The 8,932-nt window shown below is 34.1% G+C and overlaps 1 long non-coding RNA gene across 1 annotated transcript; it reads right to left on the reverse strand.

Annotated features, from left to right (window-relative positions):
• Positions 1 to 1,870: 1,870 nt before the first annotated feature.
• LOC144316822 (uncharacterized) lies at positions 1,871 to 8,318 on the reverse strand. The gene is made up of 4 exons (XR_013382664.1): positions 8,220 to 8,318; positions 5,582 to 5,718; positions 3,949 to 4,037; positions 1,871 to 1,977 (listed from the first exon to the last, which is right to left on the reverse strand). It is a non-coding gene; the product is annotated as an uncharacterized LOC144316822 (long non-coding RNA).
• Positions 8,319 to 8,932: the final 614 nt, after the last annotated feature.

An 8,932-nucleotide genomic window follows, 5' to 3' on the forward strand; every position in this document is an offset into this window, starting at 1 on the left:
GAACATGCTAAAAAAAAATAAAATAAAAAAATAATAAAAAAAACTAGAAATCATTGAACATACTGTTGTAGAAATATGGTTAAAGGCACTGCTGATGAGGTCTCAGAATGAAGTAAACAGCATGAGAGAGAAAGCTTATGACATCTTAGGGAACTTCTTCAGGTAGAAATAAAATCATTCCAAACAGAAACACAGAAATGTGTTTGTAAGGATTGAAGAGAAATGGAAAGAGTAAATATAAACAGATTTAACTAACAAATTATAATATAATGTCTAATGTAGTTTAAAATGTATGTAGAAATAAAATCTATGCCAACAATGTAAAAAAGAGAATTGGAATAAAGGGAGTGAAAGCGTTCCAGAGTTTTAGCACTACTGTAGAAGTAGAAATGTGATCATTTGTTATGAGGTAAGGACAGATATTTGTATAATTTAATAACAACTGAAGAAAAGTAAACACTAGTTTTTAAGAAGTGTCGCTAATAAAATAAGAAGTGTCACTAATAAATTAATAGTAGGAAAAGTTAAATAATAAAATTTATTTTATTAATTCAAAAGAAGAAAGCAAAACAGAGAAAATAGAACATAAAACAAGTAGGTCAAATAGAAAACAATTAAGATGGTAGGTAAAAATCCAGCTGTGTTAATTAGTGTATAAATGTAAGTAGATTGAATGCTGAACTTAAAATACTAGTATTTTCAGACAGATTAAGAAAAACCTATATGCTGCATGCCAGAAATACCCCTTAAAGACAAATTTTTAAAGTAAAAGAATAGAAAAAAATATACTCTGTATGTGAGAACCAAAAGAAAGTTAATGTAACCACCCTATTAGACAATTAATATTTTAATTATTTAAGTATTATTAGAGGTAAAGATAGACATTTCATAATAACAAGGCAACATGAAGTGGCTAATCCACCAGAGAGATAAAACAGCTCTAAATCTGTGTGTGTTTTCAATAACATAAAAGGAAAAAAAATTGACAGAATGAGAGGAACAGTAGACACATCCTAAATCATACAAGGGATTTTATACTTTCATTAACAGATGATGGAGCAAGCAGACCAAAAATCAATAGAGATATAAACCTAAAAGTACAATTCATATATTTCATCTAATTAACATATATATAACATTCCATCAATGACCAAATTAACTTTTTTGCAACTACACTTGGATAAGCAACCAAAATTCAAAATTTGGTTGACAAATTTCAAATCTCTGACAAATTTCAAAGATTGAAGTCATGTATTATATGTTCTTTGTGTGCAAAGGAATTAAACTAGAAATAAAGACAAAAAGATAACAAGAAAGTTGCCAAATGTTTGGAAATTTAAGAAATACTATTACAAAGCGCCCATATATAAATGAATGTATGAAATCAAAATTTTAAATTTAATCAGAGTTGAATTATACTGAAGTTAAAACATATTGAAAATAGTAGACCATGGCACAATCCAATGAGATATGAAATTATCCAAAGTCCAGTATCTTGGAACAAAGAGAAACTAAACAAAGGGGCTACACAGCTAGGCATCTCCAAGAAGTGTAGGCGTGAAGGTGAAGCCCTAGCCTGGGTTAGCTCTAGGTTTTCTTATCATAAAATGTTAAGTATGTGGAAGCAAGAAAGGGAAAACAACTCTAAACCAATCACAAGAGGGGCAGCAGAGACCTGCAGTGGTGAACATACACTAGCGGGCTGCAGGAGAACTAACCTCAACAGACCTGGTTATCTTGTCCACCATCATGGCTGTTTTCAGCTTGTACTGTTCTCAGTACCGACCAATGGCAGGAATAATTGGCTTTTTGCCACACGCATAAAGTGGTTACCAGTTATGCCTGTCCCTGTTCTTACTGTTTCTCTTACCAGCTCAGGTCCTGCTCTCCCACAGTAGATTGTATCTAAAGTAGTACTCAGAAGAAAATGTAATGTTTAGGGCCCAACATCAATTCTCAAGCATGTTTCTCAGGCATCTAGAAAAAGGATAGAAAACCAAATCAAAGAGAGTATAAAAAATAATAATAAATATAAGAGCAAATATCAATGCATAGAAAAAAATCAATAATCACAGTTACTTTCAAAAGATTAATACTGTTGAAATATTCCTAATAGGATTGATCTAGAAGGAGAGACATAAATCATCAGGCCTGTAAAAGGGCACATCTGTACATATAATATCTAGTCACTTAAAAAGATAATCAGAATATTATAAACACCTTTATACCAGTAGAAAACTTTAGATAAAATGGACAGAATCCTTGAAAAATACAAATTATCAAAATACAAAATAAAATATGTGATTATTCTACCATCTATTAAAGAAAGAAAATCTGTTCCTAAGTACCTTTCCACAAAGAAAGCCTTAAAACCAGATAGCATCACTGGTGAAATCTATGCAATTCTTTTATTTAAGGAAAACATAACGCCAATTTTATGCAATCTCTTCCAGAAAACAGAAAAAGACACAAACACTTCCCAACTTTTTTTTAGGAGGCTATCATAATTTTGATACCCAAACTTGACAAGAACATTGCTAGAAAGGAAATTTGCAGATCCATTTCTCATGAACATAATATAAACACTAAACTGCTGAACAAAATATTAGCAAATTGAAAGCAGTGATATATAATAAGAATATACTACAACCATGAGAGAATTAGCCCAGGAACATACGGTTGTATTAACACTCAAAAATAAGTCAATGTTAAAAAACAAAAAACAAACCCTCAGAGTTAATTCATTACGTAACTGTTAAAAAGGAAAAGATATATACCTAAATATTTACAGAATAAAAATATCTGACCAAAGTTGATACCCATTCATTGTAAAAACTCTTAGCAATGTAGAACAAAACTTCTTAATACGATAAAGACCTTCCGAAAACAATCTACAGCAAACATATTTGATGGTGAAATATTGAAAGCTTTCCACCTGAGATGTGGAAAGAGGGACAATGATAATGCTAACATCATTTCTAATCAACATTTCACTAGTGTTCACTGAGGCAGAATCATGGTCACCAGTCTGCAAAAAAGGAAAGCTGTAGGCGATATATTATCATTTCCTTCTTCCACTATCCAATATGTCTTTTGTTCTCAAGCACGAAATCGGCTAGACTGAATTCCTTACTCCATAGAATAATACAAGCCTTCACTTCTGATGGGTCATTCTCTTCTGTTATTGATTGGTAGAGTTGTTAATTTTTACTTTGGACATTAAAGTACTAAAAAATATCTGAGAGAATCCTATGGGTCTCAAATATGGAGAATATGGTGTTGGCCACCACACAAATAAGTGATCTTTGTGGGGAAAAGCTGTAGCAGAGAATAAGAATGAAGAATAAGATACTTGCTTAAATTCAGTACAGATCCAGTTCATGTAGCCCATGGTCTAGATCCATGCATCACTGAAGCAGAAGAGTTATTTAAATGTCACATGCAACACTGATTATATTCTGATGTTTTGACTTGAAGTCCTGCTTTCCAGGACTTTTTCAGAGTCACCACCTCTGTCACCACTCTGAGTTTGTTTTGTCCAACCCTGCCATGTTTCTCTGGTACGATTATAATATATACATCTGGAGCCAATTGATTCTTGCTTACTTTTTAATAATTACCAGATGGGAGTAATAAGAACTGATCAGAAAGAAAAGCTTATACAAAGGGAATGAGAAAAAAAAAAGCAGAGTGAAAGTGCTTTAGATACTGTTTGTCCCTAAAAAGAAATAAACCACCTTTGACACCCCAAGCCCAGAGAAGGAACCTCAGATCGTTTTGAAGGACCTAAGAGGAAAGGGCTCTTGTCTCCACTACAGCTTATAAAGGGGCAAGTACGGTAAAACAAACACACACATAAGCAAACACCTCGTACACAGTAGAGTAAAAGTCAATGGAGAAGGGATTACCACAAGTGATATCTAAGCTGACATGGCTGATATGTCATACCATGAGTCTTCCATTGGCCCCTCCAGAGTCATTCTCTTCTCTATTTTGCTCCCTTCCCGCTGGTTCCAGTGGGATTTAGCCATTGGGGACTGCAGAAAAAAATGAAGACAAAGTGTGATTAGCAGCAGTATATTAATTTCCCTAAAGCCCCTTCTAAAGAGTCACCTTAGGTTGGCTGCATCCCTTGAATGATCACTGCTCCTTCCAAGTCAGCCTTCACTTCTTAATTGTCTCCCCTTCTAGGTAGCCTTTCTCCTCTCACTTTTAGGGTCTGCTAGTTCTGTGTACCTGTACTATCCCTTGCTGTCTCCTCACATTATCCACATCTTTGTAATTAGTTCTATGTAAATAAACTCTCTCTGAAATACATTAATTTGAGTGCGCCATTTGTTTCTTATAGAGACCCTTGTGAATATGAGCCTTAAAGTGCATCCCACTGTGCTTCATGGAGGCAGGAAAGTTTCTTATGTTATCAAGAGTTGTATGGACTCAGCAGTGAGCCCTAGCTGTCCTGGTGGGCTTTCACACAGAAAGAAAAAGGAATAATGGTGACAGGGCAAAGATCATATGAAACGTAGCCATCTCTGCAGTTGCTGGCACCAAGAGATGATGACCAAGAACTAGACTCCTCTTCACCTAATACACAACCCCAAAACCCTTGGCATTATAAAGCCCACCAGAGCATAATAAGGTCAGGAAGTATAAATTAAGCTATTAGAGGTGCAAAATTCCTTTTCTTGGAAATGAATTATTTCACTAAAACAGGCATTCTTATTATACAATTGACCATGATATCTCAAAAACTTAAAGTCATTTTAAACCATTCCTTCTCCTTGATTTCTTTATCAATTAGAAACTGAGTATTATAATTTTCCCTGCAAAGTATCTCTCAATTACATGTCTTCCTTTCTTCTTTCATGAATTACATCTTTGCTTAGGTACTTTTCTTCCCATCTTGAATTACTGCAATAACTTTTTAACATGTCTTTTGTATTAACCTCTAAAATGCTGGAATTCCCCTCAGTCTACTCATTTATAACATAAACACATAAAAAATGTATTGATATTGACATAGTATACATTTCAACCCCTGATACCAGAGAAAAAATGATGTCAACTCTCGGAACTGGGGCTACTTCTCTGTACCTGGCATGAATTCGGCTCCATGGCTTTCTGCCTCACCTATAACACTTAAAAACTTATAATAAATATTTGTCATATTCTCTGATTACAAAAAGATTATAAATTAGGTAACAATGGGGCACCTAGGTGGCTCAGCCCGTTAAGCATATGACTCTTGATCTCAGCTCAGGTCTTGATCTCAGGATCATGAGTTCAAGCCCCATGTTGGGCTCCACACTAGGCACAGAGCCTATTTATAAAAAAAATTACATAACAATTTAATTAATTGAGTTGTAACCTAACACTTTATTAAATGAGTTAGATATAGTAGTGCAAAAAAAAGAAAGTAATTTTATTGTTTTCTACCACTGTTTTTACAAATCAAGATTTGCTGTCATCTTTAGGTAAAATTTGAAGAGGTATTTAGATTTTCTGATTACTGCAAGCCTCTTCGTGTAAGGTGATAAAAAGTCCATTCCCACCTCTCTTATATGAGAATTATAAAGTTTACCTAAATTGTCTTTCCATTCCCTGCTCTGGCTGGCTTCCCTTTTGGAAGACTGTTTTAGACCACAGAGTCACAGTGTAGACTTTTTTCTTTCACCAATCTTCTAAATTTCCAAATTTGAGATCTTTCAGGGCTAGAAACTGAGAAATGAGAGATAAGGGGCAGAAATGCTGTGCATGACTGACTTAGTTGTCATCTGAAGCTCTGCTAACTGAGCATGCTAATTCTTTCAAATTCTTTCTCTTGGCAATGCTACTTTTGGCTTTCCTATTGGCCCACCAATACTTTTAAGTTTTCAAATTAGGTTGTTCTCTTCCTTGGCCTAATCAACCCTGACTGACAACCCATTATGCAAATCAGCAAGCTCTCTTAGATCTTGTATAAATGGAAGATTTAGAAGTGTTAAAAATACATTCAATCTCCATTTACATATCAAATGCTTTCTAGGAAAATCTATAATACAGAGGGAAATGATTACTATGTACCAAGACCTTTCTAACCTCACAGAAGACTAATTATTGAAATCAAATGAGTTATCACATATAAAGTGCTTAGCTTTATGTAATAAATATTATCCAACAGTTAGGTAAACAAAAATCAGTTGGCTCCAAAAACATTCTCTTATTTCTCACTTGTCATTCAAAAAACTCGGAGTGTAGTTCATTCATTCTACAAAATCAGTCAGCATAGACTACTATCAGAACTCAAATTTTCTGCCCTTTTATAGCTTAATAATACATTTGAATGTGAGGCATACGTACCTGAGACAATCAGGTAATACTGCAAGATGTAGTCCAAGAAATGTTAATCATTATTACATTTGAAAAAGAGAGAGATTAGGGCACCTACGTGACATGATCAGTTAAGCCCTGGACTTTTGGTTTCTGCTTAGGTGGGGCTCTACCCTCAGTGTGGAGTCGGCTTGAGTTTCTCTCCTCTCCCTGCCCCTCCCACTCATGCTCTCTCTCTCTCAAATAAATTAATTTTAAAAAAAGAAAAGAAAAAGGGAGAGGTTGATGAGAAAACAGAATCTAAAAATGAAGAGTTAAAAAAATAAAAATAAATTAAAATGAAGATTTAATATAGAATTCTAGACATCTCATCACAAAAGACAAAATGTTAAAAAAAATGCATGTACAAAAGTCAAAACTGGACAAAACACCCACAAATCGCTTTTATAACCACCAATAAAGACAGAACCCCAAAGCAAATTATGTAAACAGTAACTCTTCTATTAAATATTCTAAAAAGTAGGGTGAATGGTTATTTATGTATAGGGAAGATAAGTATTTAGAAAATAAAAAATTATTCTAAAAAAGAAGAAAGACATTAGTTCATTGACATGGAATTTAAGAATACAGAATAGTCAAAATAAATAATTCAAACAATTGATTATTCAAGGCAATGTGGAAATAATAAGCTCTTAGTCAAGCTTCAAAAATAAAAATAGAAACTTTAAAGGACTATGCTTTTGTGTTCTTTGATTTTATAGTTGTGTGGCCCAGATTTAATCATTAGTTGAATAAAGGTGTTTGGCATTGAATATAAAGCTAGAGCATATATACGTGAATTTTTATATTCAAATATAGGACCTAATAAAAGACTAAAATTAAATTAAAAGTATATATGAACTCTGCTTTATTTTAGTTTATTACCTCAGCTTAATCTTATAACTATTTTTTAGTCTCTCTCTTAAAACATATTTCAACAGATAATTGGCTAAAACCGGATGCACAACAGATTTTAAATAAATTCCTCATGGATGGATTAATTTAATGACTCCAAGTGCATTTAAAAATTTAGCTTCTAACAAAGATTGTGTTTTGCCTCAAATTATTATTTAATAAACATACCTATTATCAATTAAATTATAACACCATCTTTCTGCCTCGTATTTTTCAACCCTATTTTTTTAAATGTCAGCAGTCTTCTCTGATCAGTAAATGTGGAAACAACACAAATAAATTAGAGAAACCTAACCTACCTAAAGAATAAAATTAAAAGTATATAGCAGATTATATAATAAAATACAGAAAATAAATTTTTACTAAGTTCAGAATCAATTGATTGAAAATTTACATCAGCCATGTCCTGATCATTTTGAGATCAAGAAAACTAATTTTTAAGTAGTATGCAGTTATGGAAATTTTTAAATAGTAGGTAGTTATGGAAATTTGTGGAATGAATGAATAAATGAAGAAACCAGGTTACAAATACAATTTTATTATTTCCTCTACCATTTTAATATAAAGCACATAAAAATATTTAAAAAATCAAACTTTCAGGACACCTGGGTGGCTCAGCAGTTGAGCGTCTGCCTTTGGCCCAGGGCGTGATCCCAGAGTTCCGGGATGGAGTCCCACATTGGGCTTCCTGCGAGGAGCCTGCTTCTCCCTCTGCCTTCTGCCTTCTCTCTGTGTCTCTCATGAATAAATACATAAATAAAATATTTTTTTAAAAAAATCAAACTTTCCTCTTCATTATGATAATTAAAGAGAACTCTCATGTAATCATAGATAGAAGACTGGAATCAATATTATTCACATTTGGTTTTTATTAATTTAACACATACTGAACTAATTCACTTAATTGCTAAAAAATTTTCACTCAGAGCAAGACGGCAGAATAGAAGATTTTTTACCATCATCTTCCCATAGACCATTGATCTTGACAACCATCCGGGGATGAGAATACTTTTATAGGAGTCCAGGAGTCCATCAGAGAAGTTCCAGCACACTGTTGGAGAAAAAGAGAAATAGGAAGAAAGAAGAGAGAATAGATGTAAGAGAGTAAAAGAAATGAACAGTTTCACTTTACCTGAATCATCCATCCCCCAAGACAGTACTGTTCAGCACCAAGAGAAACCTTATCAGCCTGCAATTTCTCCCACAGGGGAAAGTGAAAGTATACAGTATGAGCACCCGGTTTCTCAGCCAAGCAAGACATTGCCCAAGAAATCCATTTCTTTCTCGCCCCACCTAGAATACTGAAGTGATAGGCATGGCTGAGGGTTTGGGAGAGCTGGAAACACAGCAATAATGGCTCCAAAGCATGAGAGGGCTGTGGATCTAACAAAATGCCTCACAGAATTCATAAAGAAGCCCACCCATGAGCCTCTGGCAACACCTTGCCTGCCAATCCCCTCAAATGACCCAAGAACAACTTCTATGTTGTATGTGCCTCACCCACTCCACTTTGGCCATTTCCTCATGCATGCCGTCATAGATGTCCAGTGTGATCCTTTATGAGAGCTTGCAAAACAAACACAGAAACCCTGCCCTATTCTGGAGGATCAAGAGAAAGCATACAAATTTGAGCATTTTAGGGTACTATCTGAGGCAAAACAAACAGGCG

Source organism: Canis aureus, chromosome 7, assembly GCF_053574225.1.
Source record: "Canis aureus isolate CA01 chromosome 7, VMU_Caureus_v.1.0, whole genome shotgun sequence".
Lineage (NCBI taxonomy): Eukaryota > Metazoa > Chordata > Mammalia > Carnivora > Canidae > Canis > Canis aureus.